Here is a 15,865-nt window from a genome sequence, read left to right on the forward strand (position 1 = left end):
TGAGTTCCAATATGCAGACAACTGGTGGAAAAAATTAGGAGTTCTGGATTTTTACAAGACTAAAAATTCCCGAGGTTTGTGGTCAGCATGTAGCTAAATACGACTCTGATACAGTATGGTAATTCATGTACTGCAGCAACTTAGTTAAAATAGCATTTTATGCTGATCTAGTATTCCAGCTCCAGCAGCAGCAGCAGCCAGTGACAGTTTCTTTAGCAAAAGAAAACTGGGCCTGCTGGGATGCCCCCTTGCAGGAACTTTTTCCCAGCATGCTTTGCTGACCTTTCAAATCGGACAGAATCAAGCAGCTCCAGCCTTAAGGTTGCCATTTTGTAACTGACTGCTACTTGCTTCCTGCATCTTCCTCTCTTCTAACTAGTAAGTGTTGCTGAATTCTGGTTATGTGCTTTGTTTTTTCCCCTGAGGAACTAGTGTGTTTTCAGTGTTTCCTCATAGAGTGTCTTCTCTTTTCTTCTTTTTTTCCTTTCATGGTCATGGAGAAAATTATTTCAAGGAAGCTATTTCATACAAATCAGTTCTTAGTTCAATTTTAGTCTTTCTCCTGCTGTTTATTCTTTAACAACTTAGGCTTTACATTTACACTTTTCACTCGTTATAATATACCATTTTTTTCAGAGTCAACATTTTCCTTTCCACTGCTGTGATGGATTGTCTTGATCTACTATGGTTTTGTCATGTTACCTTAGCCAACCCCTTTTATATACTACCTTTTTAAAAAAAAGTTCATATTTTAACATGTTTGCATTTCAAGTTTAAAATTAACAAAAAACATAAAACAAAAAACCCAAAACCCCAAACCTTAAAGTACATGGACTTTTTTTTTTTTTTTTTGCTTGATTGATTGATGAACTGTGTTTGTGCTCCTGAGTCATCTGACATCCAAGATTGGATGTTTTTGTGAAAGATCTGCTCTAGAAATTATTTTGTTCTATGGCCTGTGTTATACATGAGGTCAGACTAGATGATCACAATGGTCCTTTCTGGCCTTGGAATTTATGAATCTATGACTCATAATACACTTACTGGCAAACAGTCCAGACTTTAATGGTTCATTAATGACTCTGATACATTTTCTCATCAGTAATCCTTTATGCCTATCTACATCTGTTCTTAAATAAATATAATGGTATAGAGCATTTCAGGTGAAAATGTTCACTGCTGTTAAATTTGTCATAATTCCTCCCTTTTAAAGTAAGAGCTTGCTTGATTACTCTGTCAGCAATTGTACAAGACATGGGAATGTGCACATTTTTTTTGCAGGGTTCCAAAGCGCAAAGAGATCGTGATATAAAATGTTAATGTAATTAATATTGGCAAATATAATTAATGTTGGCAAAGATTTCAGTGTGCTGCAAGTTGATAAAGAATTTAATACTCTCCTGCTGAGTACAGATTTAGCAGAAACTTAACATGACCCCCCTTTTTCACACACATTCAACTTGCCTTTTACTTGTGAACTTATTTTAAAAACTGACAGTATTGCTTTAAATCACCGTATAAATAAAACTGGGTGGGGTCGTGTGGAGTGTTGCTAATGGAATACAAGGCATTTCACCTCTGGGTCACTGGTTAAAAGTCAATCCAGGTTCCTGGAATCTTCCGCATGCTAGGAGTCATCACGCAGGGCATGAAGAAGCCTCTGTGATCCCCCTCTATCCTGGGGCTGTTCTTTGCATTTCCTCTCTTATTTAATCCCATAAGCTTCCCCTTTCCGCATAGTGTTTGATTGAGGGACTTGTTTAGTTGGCCTCTTTTATGTATCCCTCCACAAACAGACAAAAAAAACCCACACAGCAATGAGTCCCAAAGCCCATGTCAACTTACTGGCTAACATTGCAGGGCTAAAAATAGCAGGGTAGACCTTCGAGCTTGGATGGCAGCCTAGGCGCCACGAGCCTCCCACATCAGCGGGTCTCAGAGCCTGGGCTCCAGCCTGTGTACAAAGGCTTACACTGCTATGATTAGCCCTGCAGCATGAGCCCAAGTCAGCTGACTCTCAGGATATGTCTACACAGCAATTAAAAACCAGCAGCTGGCCCGTGTGGCTGATTTGGCTTAGGGGCTGTTTAATTGTGGTGTAGATGTTTGGGCTTGGCTGGAGCCTGGGTTCTGGGAATCTGTGAGTGGGAAGTGTCCTAGAGCCCAACCCACACCTACAGCATGATTAAACTGCCCCTTCGCCTGAGTCCTGCAAGCCTGAGCCAGCCAACACAGGCCTGCCACGGGTGTTTAATTGCAGTGTAGACATTCCTTTAGACACGCTGCTATGGACTTTTTTTTTGTCATGTAGATGTACCCTAAGGCTTTGCTTTTGAAGGCATTTAGATGTCTGTCTACCTTTTGAGGATTTATCACTTTCACATCCATATGTGAAGCTGGAAATTACATTTGAGCTGAACATTTCTAGGTTAGTAGTGATTAGTAGTCATCAACAGAGAACTGTTTGGTACCCAGAGAGAGGCAAACCCCAAAATGTCAAGTTTTTGAAGTTGGTTGCATTCTGAAGTTTGAAACAGATCTATTCCTTGTCTGATAAAAAATTTTCACAATTTTTCTTGCCCATTTTGTCAATATTTTTAAAAAGTCATTATAGCAAATATGGTTAACACCTTTAGATTACCTAACGTTTCAGCTAATGAAATAGTTCAATGACGTTCTCAATGTGTTCAATAAAAAATTCCCCAAAAGCATGACATTGCAATAAGTCGACAATTTTTAAATGAACAAACTTTATTTTAAAAAGCCTTTTTTAAATTAAAAAAAAAAACAAAAAAACTTCTCATCAAAACGCTACAGCTGGCTGTATTGGTACTGATGTAAAACAAGTCAATGCCTCTAATGAATAGATGTTTACACCACAAAGATCATGATGCCCCAAAAACTGTTCCCAGTGACTTTTTCAAATACAACCAGACTGGATGCAGGGTTCTCTGCAGAGTCTGGTTGTGCAGGAGTTGCCCTAGCTCAAGGAGCAGCAGCTCTGTTCCTCTGGAGCTGCTACTTTCTCCTTAAGAATGGAGTAGCCTCCATAGGCCTTAGTCTAGAGGAGAAGTGATTGGTGGGTCTGTACACTGGGATACACAGTGTACGCCCTGCGATTCCAACCCCCCTTGTGTAGATGTATGATGGCATACAGGAAACCCTCAGTGAGCTGTATGCTGTGTTGAGCAAAGGATGCACTGTCACACTGGAATTCTGCCACTTCTCTGTTGTGAGGGACTTGACAGTAACATTTCATATTAATCATTTATTAATAAAATTAAATGTAAATCCGTGTATTTTAAGGGCCTTATTTTGGTGGTGGGAGTGGGTTGAGCACAGTATGAATCCTTTATAGTGTGTCACTAGAGCTCTTTGGGTAATGTAAGAAAATATTCTGCATCTAAAAACCTTGGAAACATAGAATAAAGCAAATAACTTAGCTGTTGGGTTGATATAATCAGCTGTAGACAACTAAGTGTTTCATGAGCATTCAGAATGGTAAGCGATCCAGTAGCAATAATTCAGTAGTTACCTTTGCCTGATATGGTAAACACAGAGGCCATGGGCAAAGTGGGATGGAATATTATTAAAAGGGGCCAATAAAGGAACTCGAAAATCTTCTAAGACAAGTGTAGTCTTGTGTGCTATAAAAAGCAGCCAGCACTCAATCTGATATGCAATGCCTGTCAGCCTTGCAAATGAAACACTGGAAGCTTCCTCAGCAATGAATATGAAAATGTGACCATCATTTATGCAGAAAGAGGAAATTAAGCAAGTATTTTTGTGTGTAGGTGTGATTAAAACTGTCGAGTGTTTGTTTTTGGTTTTTTTTAATCCTTTTGGGGTCAGTCTCCTGATGCGTCATTCACTGGCCATAGACTTTGCCCTTAGGACTTCACTCCAGGCTTCAACGACTTATAGTACATGGAGTGAATTATTTTTTGTTGAATCCTATAGCCATCATGAAGACTAGCTCTCATGGGATTGGAGCTGGGTGGAGGGAGTAAGAAGAAGAGAAGAATTGCTTTCATTTGCAGCTAGCATTCTATTGCAATAAAAGGCCCTAAGTATGTCACACTGGAATAGATTTCCAAGGCATTTGCAGTGAGACATAGTGCGACGAAGAGAAGCTACTATAGAAGCATAATGGGATACTTTGTCTTGTAGCTGCAGAAAATATTCTTGGCTCTCTCTGCAATGGATGCTTGCTCTGTTGCAGGTGATCCTAGCCAGGGAAAAAGACTGCATACTGCTGAAGGCCAAAACCCACTCATTTGTTTCCAGCTGAACCCTGGGGAGTTGCAGAATAGTTGGAGGTGAGGTGCTGTAGCCTATGTATCATAAACTTCCCCTTTTTCACTTGTGTGCTACATAATTTCCTATGCCAGATTTTATCTTTTCTCTTAGAGGGGCTGCACTATCCATGGGACTTCATTCCGAATTTCCTTCCTCCAATGGACAAAGGGCTGGCACCTTGCCCTAATCTAGGGAATTGGGGTACAGGAGGGCAGTTCTGTTCCCTACTCGATGATTGGTGGGCTCCCCCTTTGTTTGCTGCTGATGCTGAAGGGTACTCTATGCACCAGCTGTCTAATAGGAGACTCCTTCTCTCCCACCCTTCCAAACTCTAGAATTAGAGAGAGGATGGGAAACCTTTGGACCCACATGTCTGGTTGTGCTTTATCTCCTTCACTGAAATAGTTGTTCAGGGAAAAGCTATTTTAAGGTGCAGCCCTTTAAATTATTTTAGTCATTCAAGGAAGACACCACGCTCACCACTGAGACATCAGATACCTACATGGAGTCTGGGTGGACTCACCGACATACTTTTGCATCCCATCCTCCCCCAGCAGCCACCCTTGTGAGGTGTGCTGGTCTGAACTGTGGTGCAAAACACTGCCTGGCTCAGAACCTGCTAGAGGGGTTCTCGAGCTGTCTGCTGAATACAGGATCATCTCTGTGCAAACAAAAGTCCAATTTTACAAGGAGGGCAAATAGTATTTATCAGGCTTAACACCTGGGTGTTTTTACCTCTGCAGCTACAAGTAAGGAGATACTAGGTACCCCAGCCTGCCAGAGTATTCTAGTACCTGTGACCACATAGGTGGGTCAAGTAGTCATTTTTAGATACTTAAAGCCATCACTAAAGGAATAGAAGAGTCCTGACTCATATGTCAAGCATATTGAAAGTGGCAGGAAGGAAAAAAACATTAGAGCACAGCTATTGCTCACTCCCTTTTTGCCGAGGAAGACTTAATGTCACAGGGATTAGGCAGCTGGCTATTTTTAGATGCCTATCAGCTTTAGAGGTAATTTGAAGCAGCAGAAATCACCTCCAGCATGTCTTTATGCTGCCAGAATAGCATCTTGTGATAAGCAGGACTTCTCTCAGTTTTAGAGTCCTTAATTTCCTTCAGGACGGAGACTGCATAAATTCAGACTTGCGAGTTGCTGCCTCTCTATCAAACAGCCTGCTAAACACTTTCTGTGAGGGAGAGCCAGCTGAGAGTGGTTAGCTGAGTGGCAAGAGGGGAAGAATTGGCATGAATTGTATCAGCGGCAGCAACGAGGTGCATTCACAGCTATCTAACAGATGCTCTTTTACTTTGTCTCTCCTGCAGGGCTGACGTGAAACTAAATAAAAAGGTTAGAACCAGGCAAGGAAATGACATGTATTTAATACAAATTGAAAGATCCTCTCTCACGTGCACGCACTTTCTCTCTGTGTGAGAGATTTTTAATTTAAAAACTATGGGCTAAATCTGCTCCAGCCACATAAAGCAACTGTAAAATCAGTTTAAATGGCCAGTAACATACCAGTGAATCTGGCCCTAGATTTGAATCCAGTTACTTATTGTATTCCTGGGATGATAATAGATTAAGCTAGCTATGGTCAGGAAAATGACAATAGCAACCTCTTACTCAACAGATGTGCTCTATGAGCCAAATGCTGCTCCCTTACACCAGTATAATTCAAATCAAGCACTGATTTAATGGCATTACTCAGGGTTTACACTGGGGTAAACAGGAGCAGAGTTTCGCCCCTGGATCTATTTGGAGTCATACCTACTTTGGTGATAGATATTTGTACAACTCGGTGGTACTGTAGAGGCCGACAGCTATAGGAGAGTGACCTGCTTTCTTTTCTGGCTCACACATTAACATGTGTAATTGTTGCAGTTGTGCAATCTTTACTCTAAGACATCTGCAAGTTCACACCTCAGCTGCACACCAACTGAGAGTCTGTGGCCAGATTTACCAGTACACTGGCACAAAAGTGACCCAATTTAACTTTGGTCAGCTATGCTAGGTGTAGGGCTTCCTACCACTGCCAAAGCAGCATAAAGCAACCTGAATGTACCTATGAAACTGTGGTCTTATCTGCTGGAGTAAATTGGCATATCTCCACAGAAGACAAAGGTACTATGTTGATTTACATTAGCAGGGGATCTGGCCCTCTATCTATAACATATTAGCTGGGTTGAATTATTAGTAATAATTCAGGAACTGAAAACCACCTGGGTTGACTTTCAGATCCCAGGTGGATGTTGCCATTAGAACACACAACTTATTACTTGTGAGCTTAGCAAATCTGATATGAATCATAAATGAACAAGGAATCCAGTGTTACCATTATTACACAGCTCTTCTCTTAAGTGACTACATTTTTAAATTGAATGACTTACTCTCAAAATTGATTGTTTTCTTTTCCATGGATGCCCCTCAGAAGAGCTGTCTGTTACTTGAGACACGGTTAAGTGATTAATCACATAGGGTCTCTGGCAGAACCAGCAGTTCAACCAAGGTCTTCTGAGCCAAAGTTGAGTGTTTTAGCCACAAGACCATCCTTCCTCTATGAGGATGTTAACTCACTGAATTCTCCTCTTAGCTTGATGAGTTGGGGAATTCAGTGCATTGCTAAAGGCTGGCATTTTCAAAGGTGCCTAAAGGAGTTAGATGCACTAATCTGACTGAAATTCAATAGGAGGTAGGCAACTCATTCTCTTAGGTGTCTTTGAAATCCCAGCCAAAGTTGGTAGGGTTTTCATGTGTTGTTTTCAGTCACCCTTAATCTATGCCTTCTTTTCTTTTGCTTTCAGCAAAGGTGCTTTTGTAGCCCAGAATAATCTAAACCCATAATTCTAGAAACTAGTTCCTGGATTTATGGAAGGTGTTTTTCTTAAGATGAGGTGCTGTATAATATCCCCAACAGCACCTCAGAGTTAAATACTCTTGTATAGTACTTGGCATTGGTTGTTATATTAATGATCATGGATTCTCAAACACACACAAAAATCTATACCACAGGACAAGCTCTGAGAAATCCAAAAATACTTTGCTTGAATTGCAGTAGCTGAGATACACTCTTAGAACTCCAGAGTTTAAATCAAAATGCAATTATTTTGTTCCTCCTAAATCAGCCTTGCAGAGGGGAACACCAGCTTGTCTGAAGCACCCTTTGGCTAGGTACAAGTTCATATTTAAGACACAGGTGCATTCTGTTGGCTATCCCTGTGGCTGGCATAGTAGAAATGCATTCTTGTGCATCACTGTGACTTGATGGGACGGGTGATTACTAATTTCTGCGAGCCCATGTCAATAGGCAATGGATTGGGCCTCAAAAGAAGAAAAGGGGGAGAACAGAAATAAGTGAACTATCCTATTTTCGGAGCTTTCTCATGCTTTTTTGTGTTCACTTTCCATGTACCATTCACTACAAGCTGTTTGGGTCAAGGATCATCTTTTGTTCTGTTTGTACAGCACCTAGTAACGTGGGGTCCTCATTCATGATTGGGTTTCCTAGATGTTACTGCAGTATAAATAACATGACTGAGTTTTACTAGTAAAAATTAGTATTAAAACTGTAAATCTTGTACTTGCACTTTTGAATATTTGCACAACAGACTTAAATTCAGTTTCGGAGAGCACTTGTACCAGAAGTCTAATTAGCCATGGAAGAGAAACTATCGTGTGATCAATTGCAATCAGGTAGCCCATCTGGATTTTTAATATTAAGTAGCATGATAGAAGCCCCAATTCAGGAAAGCACTTAGGCACATGCTTAGATCCCATTGATTTTAATTGGATTTAAGCACATGTTTAAGCATTATTCTGGACAGTGGTGCTTTCCTGAAATAGGGTCAGAAAGAGTACATGAAATTTGTGAAAATGTTAATGAAAAATTTCAAAGAAGTTTATTAAAAAATGTACTGCAAACATTGAATGAACATGTTAAAAATGACAATTAATTGTTTAAATAAGATTATTTGTTCTGTTTTTGTCGCAATTAACATGAGCTGAAAAGTTATTCCATCCATACAAACATATATCACAGCTTGTAGTACGCTCACTGCTAGTGAGTTCTCATAGACAGTCTGCAGGAGCAGTGAACTTTTAAAAGCATCATAGTATAGGCATATCTGATTTGTTATGGTTGCCATCAGTAGGCACGCCTTTTAAAGGTTATTAATGATTTTGGGTGTCTTGAGTTTTGCGTGTCCAGCTTGAGACACCTTAAAATGGGGCCTGATTTTCAGAAAGCGGTGACCCATCTTCCTTTTGAAAATTCAGGCCCTTTTGAAGTGTTTTAAATTGAGCCCCTACAATTACTAGTCACCTTTTACACGTTTGGCCTTTGGCTTTTGTTTAGATTATCATGCACAAATGTTTTAACATACAAGTCTAAAAATATTTATTTGCTGTTCTTACCTATGAATTTGTATTGTGTTTGGCACTACATAAATTGATTTTAAAGAATTGCACTCTAGCCATTCTTTGGTGTATATAATAATAATTAAAAAATACATGCACTGGTGTAGCACCTTCCATCAGGGCATTCCAACAGAAATGCACATATTTATGTATATATACCTGGGAACACAATAGCTCTAGTCAAATTTCCCAGCCTGTGTTTCTATGAGAGCCCAAGTAGCTCCACTGGACATTGTCTACTGTACCTTTATTAGATATTCATTTTTAAGTGGCGCATTTGCAATACATGTCTACATAAAGGGCCCATTTTTGACACAGGTTAATTAGTAGCTTAGAGCACTGTTTTTTTTTGGTTCAAATGGGCACAGTAGGCCCTAATTCTGAACATCACTAAAGAAGATGCTTTACTTTGAAATCAGTGAGACTTAAGCACATGCTTAATGTTAAGCATGTGCTTACATGCTATTCTGAATATGAATGCTTTCATGAATCCAGCCCATAGTTTGTCTAAGATGCATAAATATTATGGATTTCTCCCTCATTGCACACTTATTATCGAGAGCAATTAATGTTTACCAATCTAGGGCAGATACGTACCATTATGTTCTATACCAGAAGTGTAACAGTCATTAAATAACAGGTATTTTTAAAAAGTGTCCTTAAAGAAACCACTATTCAATTAAATAAAATAAAATTAATGATAAAATGTTTCATGCAATGCATTACTTTTATCATGCCCACATAACATATGCTTTTAATCTGATGAACCTATACGGATTTTTAAAGGCACTCCACTAAACATTAACCACGTGGTCTTAAGAAGGGTGAAACTTTAGGTCTAGGTTATAATGAGGGTTCATCTGAGCCCAGATGTGCAACAAATCACATCTTGCTCAACATGATTGCTGTCTGGTCCTGTTGTTAGCAAACAATTTTGTTTTTAAATTAACCTGAAATATGGGTCTTGAATCTGGGCTAGGAAACTATGGCAATAAAGTGGGAATTTCTGTGCAGTGATTCTCTCTGTCCAGTCCCACTCAACCTCCACTTTCTTTCATTTCTGCTATTTTCCTAAGGTCAGATGAAATGAAAAAAAAATCTGGATTCCAGGGATCTTCCATAGGGAATCACATGCAGCCACAAAACAACGCAGTCCCAGTTTTCAAAATGCACCTTCTCCTTCTGTTTGAGCCATTCTCTCTGCCCAGTCATATGCATGTGCAATTAGGTCATGAACCAACCGCCAGTGAAGTCAAAGGGTTCCCTAAGAGCCTCTATAGCCTGTGACAGCCCTTGGAGGCTTTTCATGGCACAGAAGTGGGACATTTTTGATGAAGCCAGTACTGTAAGCAAACAGCACATATGCTGTCTAAATGCAGAGTTGCTGCCAGCCCAGCACAAGAGGGATATGAAGCATGCAACTGGGCATGCTCAGGAACTGAAAAATGAGGTACTTCCTAATGCATACATCATTTATGTCATCATATTTAAGCTTCCCATTAGTATCTTTGTTTCTGGATTTGCTTTCAACAGAAGTGAGCAAAGCAACAGTGAAATTGTCATTCAGGTACATTGATTGTTCAGCTGCATTACAAGCCTGTGGCATCCTCCCTTCTTCCACCCCTTTACAACTTGTGACTTCCTCATGAATCGGTTTTCTCACAGTCCAAGTGCTAGGCAGCAGGTGGCAGGTGAATCACTGAAAACCAATAGCCTGCTAAGTTTGCTTCGGAAGCTGTGAGCCCAAAAACACCTTTCCCCCATTCCCTCCATTACTGTTATAGCTAAGATCTGTCCAGCTGCTCATAGACTGCTGGAATATGCTGCCTTTCTGAGCCTCTGAAACTGCCCAGGCAGACCCAGAGGAACTTCAGCCATGGTGTCAGTCAGGCAAGCCCCCTGAAGCTGGGATGAGATCCACTGTATTATAGCCCATCCTACCCATATATTATGAGAGTTCTAGATTCAAGATCACACACACCCACAAGCTACACTGGAAGCACATTGAGATTGCAAAGTCAAGCCCTCAAAAGTTAGGAATTGACAGAATTGAGGTTTTCTGTGCAACCTTCATTTCAGCCCCTACTGTGCATTATGATAGTCTTTAATTGCATGATCACGTACAGTTTTTTCCACAGGACCCCTGCCCCTATTGCTCCCACAATAGCTCCTAGTCTCCCTCTCTTCCCTAACTCCTCATCTGATTGATCTCTGTGTTCCTGCCCCAAGCAACTGACTCTCAGCACCCTTGTTTCCTTCAGTGGCTCCCCACCCCAGTCTCCTTGCCCAACCTGTCCCAGCCTTTTCTACCTCCTCGCTATCCCAGTCCCAGGTTCTTTTCCCCCTGGCTCCCAGTCTGCTAGGCTGTCCTGTCCCAGTTTTTCTCCCCTTCCTTCTGACTCCTTGTCTCAGTCTGTTCTTTCCCCCGCAAAAAAAAATTCAGCCTGAGGCAGACATCCAGCATGGAAAATTTCAGTCCAAAGAGTTAGTGTGGCCAAGTAATAAGCAATTGAAACCAAGATCTTATAATGGGAAGTGTTCTAACAGGCAGTATTACCAGCCCTACCTATGCTATATATATGTCAATAATATAAAGGGTGCTATCTACTGGCATTGGATTTTGAAATAGTATCCCAATATTAATAGGGTCAATAAAATTGTTATGTGCTGGAAGCATGTAGCTCTACACAACTTGAACCCTGAGGTGGCATCCCAGTTTGAATGAACTGGGGATCAACCATAAAGGAGGAGAAAACCCTAGACATAACAGAGGGAAATCCTTTTAGTTGCAATGCTGATCCACTTCTTCATTCATCACAAACAACACATAGGAGCCCATTTATTGTCTGCACCGTACCTCCCCAAACCCACCCAAGAGGTGGTGTAGACACATTTTCATGTAATTCCCAGTGACTTAGCTCTGAGTCCTGGGACATGGTGGCCTCAAAAACAGTGGTGGATTAAGATCAGATGAACTGGGCATCTAATCCAGCCAAAGAAACCCCCTGCAAATAAAAGGTGCCACCTTGTTACACAAGTTTTTAAGGTCCTTCTGGCTCCCATCCTTACTAATGTGACCTCTTGCTCTTTAGTGCCGAAGCTGGGCCTCTCAGATTTTTTAGGGCCTCCCTGTTCCATTAGATCCAAACTTTGAAGGTCTTTAGACACCCTCCTATCCCCAGGCCTAGATGTGTGAATCCATCTTGAAAAGATAATTAGAACTTTATCCTTCTGTTTTCACAAAGGAGAGTACGTATTGTCATTTTATAGATGAAGAAACGGTAGCATAAAGAGGGAAGAGTATCCAAGGTCCCACGACAGGTTTGTAGCTGAGGTGGGCATAAAACCCATGTCTCCTGAGTCTGTGTCCCATGCTGCTATTGGAAAGTAGAACTAGCCCAGCACTGACTCCCTGCTGGAACTTAGTGCCATTCTACTTGACAATGTATTTGATTTCAGGAGCTTGGAATGTTGTTATATCTGTGCACTTATCCTTTGGCTTCTGGGGAACTGAACCTGCCTTAAATCATAAGTATTACAAAAAATCCTTCTTTCACTGTACAGCTAACAAAAATCAAACCCCAAGCTGTTACCTATTATAGGGGTGCCACTGGCCCCTTCAGGAAAGCCTTTTATAGAATAGATGTTTCCCCAGCAAGATATTGTGTTGCACGCCTGCGGTGGAATCACAGCACCTTCAGCAGCACAAAAGGGTGCTAGATGTTTTCATCCAACTGCCTTCTCCCCACCCCAATTATGTAGAAATGGGAACAGGTTTGCTGGTCTCAGCCTAGTTGCCATTTGTGCTCATCATGAAACCACTATGCAATTTGTGGCAATTGGCATGCTGTGCTCAAAAATAGCAGGGGTTACTGATGATCAGGAGTGAGATGGCAGAGCAGAGCTGCATGAAGAAGCTTGCAATGTGCCTGCCTGTGCTTATAACCAGCTCTGGCTAAGGGCTATTTATTCCTTCTTTTCCTCATTTTCTTAAGCATTGCATTCACTCCCATGCAATGGGAACAGCATTTGAAATCTAGATTCATTATCTCTGGTGCTGGGGAAAACTTTCCTTTGATTATTAGGAGATTATCCCCTATAGGTGTAGGATGCCCTAAATCTGGACTTTAACTTGAACAAAAAGTAAATAAAAAAAAAACCCTTTATTCAGCACTGCAGTTTCCAGCGTTTCTGACATTCACAGTCAGTTGTTCACCAATGGAGGCTGCTTTTTCACTTTCCAAAAATGGAATGTACTGGGAGGGTGGGTGGGCAGGTCACTGTAGGGAAGAAGTTGGCTTAACTGGTGGATTTAATTGCCGGGACACACAGTCTCTCCAAAATTATCATTTTCAGCCTCACAGCAATTGTTGGCAAAATAGGATGATCCTCTGTTCTTGTATATTTCTTGAGTAGCCTGTGTCACTGTCTCTGGCATCTCCAGCTGATCATACCACAGCAATAACAGTATCTTTACAGTCCACTGGTCTGGCCCTATGGTAGCTCATGCTCCATTTGGGACTCTCCTGACCTAGAAATCTAAATTGCGCCTCCATCATACAGCAGGAGCCAGACCTGCTGTCCAACCTCAGCAGCTTGTGCCACTCAGGCACTGCAATGGGGTCAGAAACCTGTCAGAGCCAGTCAGCTGGGATTTTTCCCAGAATACAGGGAATCTCTGGATTCCACAGAGGTACCTACCTTCACAGCTCCCAGCACGTGGGACGTGGCTGAAGAGCTTCTGTGCTCTGGCTACTCTAGGCTGCTGAAGTGGCCTCTTGGGACCACAGGCTCCTGGACCATTGAGCTGATTGAAAGTACACGAGGGACTGATTGCAGCGTTGACATAAAGCCACCTTTGTCCTGCTCCAATTAATATATTTTGATTGCAGCTGCACACTGGGGCCTTCATATTTCACTGCCCATCCCATTTTTGTCCAAAGCCTTCCTTGAAGTTGCTCAAAATCATCCTGATGTGAGGGGAGAATGTTTGCACATTTGGGATTTTTTTTTTAAATGTAACAAATCAATGAAGCTTTTTGAGATGCAGGGCAATGAATGTTTTTCACACTTACAAAAATTGTCTGACACCTCGTAGTTCCAATTTATAATATAAACTCCTTGGTTGAAACTGCTGTGCAGTGGGTGACTTCACACACCTTTCTCAGCAACTGCCCTGTGCCCTAGATTTCATCCACGTACTGAATAAAACAAAGGGCATTTTGTAGCCTAAGCTGGTTTTGAGATGGCTTTAAAACAAGAGTTCAAAAAGCAAAATGGACCCATTTTTCATTTAAAAGCACTCCACAGCTCAGAAAAGGTTTGTCATTGCCTCAAATATTTACCATAAATACAATATTTTGAGCCAAAAAGCTTTGGAATTTTTCTGAGGAAATTAGTTTGGCATCAATGACTGGAATATATGGAGACATGATGGACACACAACCATGGCTTCATGCTTCATTTAGATACAGCAACAACTGCCGCTACCTAAAAGATGTTTATGTGGCTAGATTTTTTCTATGTATAATTCAGGACTACCTCTAGGATGAAATTGCATCCTAAATAAACACCTAGTTATTATGTCCCCTCCTGTAATTTCTCAAACAATGGGAATATAAATGCAAATTATTAGTGGGATGTTCAAAGCCAGCTATGGGAATCTGAGAGCACAATCCTATGGCAAGTGCAAGTCAGGGAAAAGGAGGAACTCCCATCAGCTTTTTTCTGGGTCGCTTACACTGGTCGCCCTTATTTTAGTCCCTGGAGCTAGCGTGATCAGAGCAGTTATTATTCAGATTACAAACTTTGTGGGGTGGGGACCATCTTTTTGCTATAGTTTCATACAGCATCTATTAGCACAATGGGGCCCTGTTATCTGATTAAGGCCCCTCCATGCCTACCACAATGTTAATAACTTCCTGGAAGTGCCTGCAGTGTGCTAGGCTCCTTCTGATCATAAAAGGTACAATCCCTGCCCTGAAGAACTTTCACCTGAAATGGCCGCATTTCATTTTCCTGCAGTAGTCATATTTCTTTGTCTCTTGGCCAAATGTCACGTACTATGTCTTTGCTTTCACATTTTCCAGAGGAACTATTCAGGGAGGAACCTACCTTGCTGTGGGAAGTGATGGCTTCAAGAGAGCAGGAGAAAGATTCAACATGGCTCGCTGTAAGCTCCGCAGCAATCAGTAAAATGGAATTGTGTGCCTAGAGTGTTTGCAAGCTTTGCCGTGGAGGCTACTTACATCAAGGAGAGTGCTATTCTAGCATCCCAGGCAAGCTGCGACTAGCTGACACAATGCCTGGAATGTTGACTGCAGTAAGTGAGCTCATTCTTTCAGATCCTGCAAAGGCAGTCACAAGCTACTTCTGTCAAGTGAGACGCTTCTTTTTCAGATAGTCCATTAATGACACATTTATTGCTATATTGTGCTCCACTCTTAAGGGTTTCACCAGATTAACTCTGACAAATATGGCTTGTTTTTTCTCCTTTGTGATAGCAGTTAGCACACGAGGTCGGGGGCTCTTTTGCATGACATCTATTGCATTAGTGTAAATCGTATTGGGGTTTTTTAATTTTGTTTTAGCCTTTGAGTCAATTTGTAGCCGTCTTCCTTTTCCACGTACTTCAGTGCCAGGCAGTGGATGGCTTCTATATTTAAAAAAGAAAAAAAAAAAAAAAAGTACAATCAACTCATTCAGTGACGTATTCCGGATGTTGATAGCTATGTTCAAATGAACCAATATATCAAGCTATGGTTCAGGGCTGAATCTATAACTTTGCCCTTTCTCTAGGGGCACTTTTTCCAAGTGACAGACCTGTACCTGCACTTGTCTGAGTGGCATCCTACAATTCACCCCACTTTTATACTAGTCTGACCAGACTACAGCACCCCTTGTTTACCAACCATATTATCTCAACAGCTCGTGGTTTGGGCTCCTGCTATAGATAGCCTTCTCTCCAGGAGCTTGTGACCACTAGGAAATTGCAGTAACCCAGGACAGTGTCTTCAAAACAAGTATTATTTATTTATCCATATGGACATAGCAATGGATAGTAGGGTTCAAATAACAGAGACTAAACATACATTGTCTTACCTAAACATAGCCTTTCCTTGTCAATTTAAGTAGGTCCCACTTAACCCAG

General features: G+C 41.2%; 1 long non-coding RNA gene across 1 annotated transcript; it reads left to right on the forward strand.

Annotated features, from left to right (window-relative positions):
- The first annotated feature begins 332 nt into the window (after positions 1-332).
- Positions 333-15,222, forward strand: LOC137146981 (uncharacterized). Its single transcript, XR_010918117.1, has 3 exons — positions 333-378; positions 4,223-4,319; positions 14,805-15,222. It is a non-coding gene; the product is annotated as an uncharacterized lncRNA (long non-coding RNA).
- Positions 15,223-15,865: the final 643 nt, after the last annotated feature.

The sequence above is a fragment of the Emydura macquarii genome, unplaced genomic scaffold (genome assembly GCF_026122565.2).
Source record: "Emydura macquarii macquarii isolate MOO-44397 ecotype Brisbane River unplaced genomic scaffold, CSIRO-AGI_Emac_v2 contig_499, whole genome shotgun sequence".
Taxonomy (NCBI): Eukaryota; Metazoa; Chordata; order Testudines; family Chelidae; genus Emydura; species Emydura macquarii.